We start from the raw sequence: 365 nt of genomic DNA, 5'->3' as shown, positions 1-365 counted from the left end.
CTGTGTGACCAACGGGCAAGTTAATTAACCTCTCTGTGCCTTGTTTATAAAATGCAGTTTATAAAAGTTCCTGCTTCATAGGATTGTGGTAAGGATAAAATGAGTTAAGCCCTGTAAAGTTTTTTTGGACAGGGCATGGTTCCTGTTAAGTGCACAATAAATATTGTTAATAGATTTTGTTTGTTTGTTTATTTATTTTTGAGACGGAGTCTCGCTCTGTCCCCTAGGCTGGAGTGCAGTGGTGCGATCTCGGCTCACTGCAAGCTCCGCCTCCCCGGTTCATGCCATTCTCCTGCCTCAGCCTCTCAAGTAGTTGGGACTACAGGCGCCCGCCACCACGCCTGGCTAATTTTTTTTTTTTTTTT

Source organism: Colobus angolensis, unplaced genomic scaffold (assembly GCF_000951035.1).
Source record: "Colobus angolensis palliatus isolate OR3802 unplaced genomic scaffold, Cang.pa_1.0 Scaffold286, whole genome shotgun sequence".
Classification (NCBI taxonomy): domain Eukaryota; kingdom Metazoa; phylum Chordata; class Mammalia; order Primates; family Cercopithecidae; genus Colobus; species Colobus angolensis.
The sequence above is the reverse complement of the archived record's forward strand: the minus strand, read 5'-3'. Positions refer to the sequence as shown.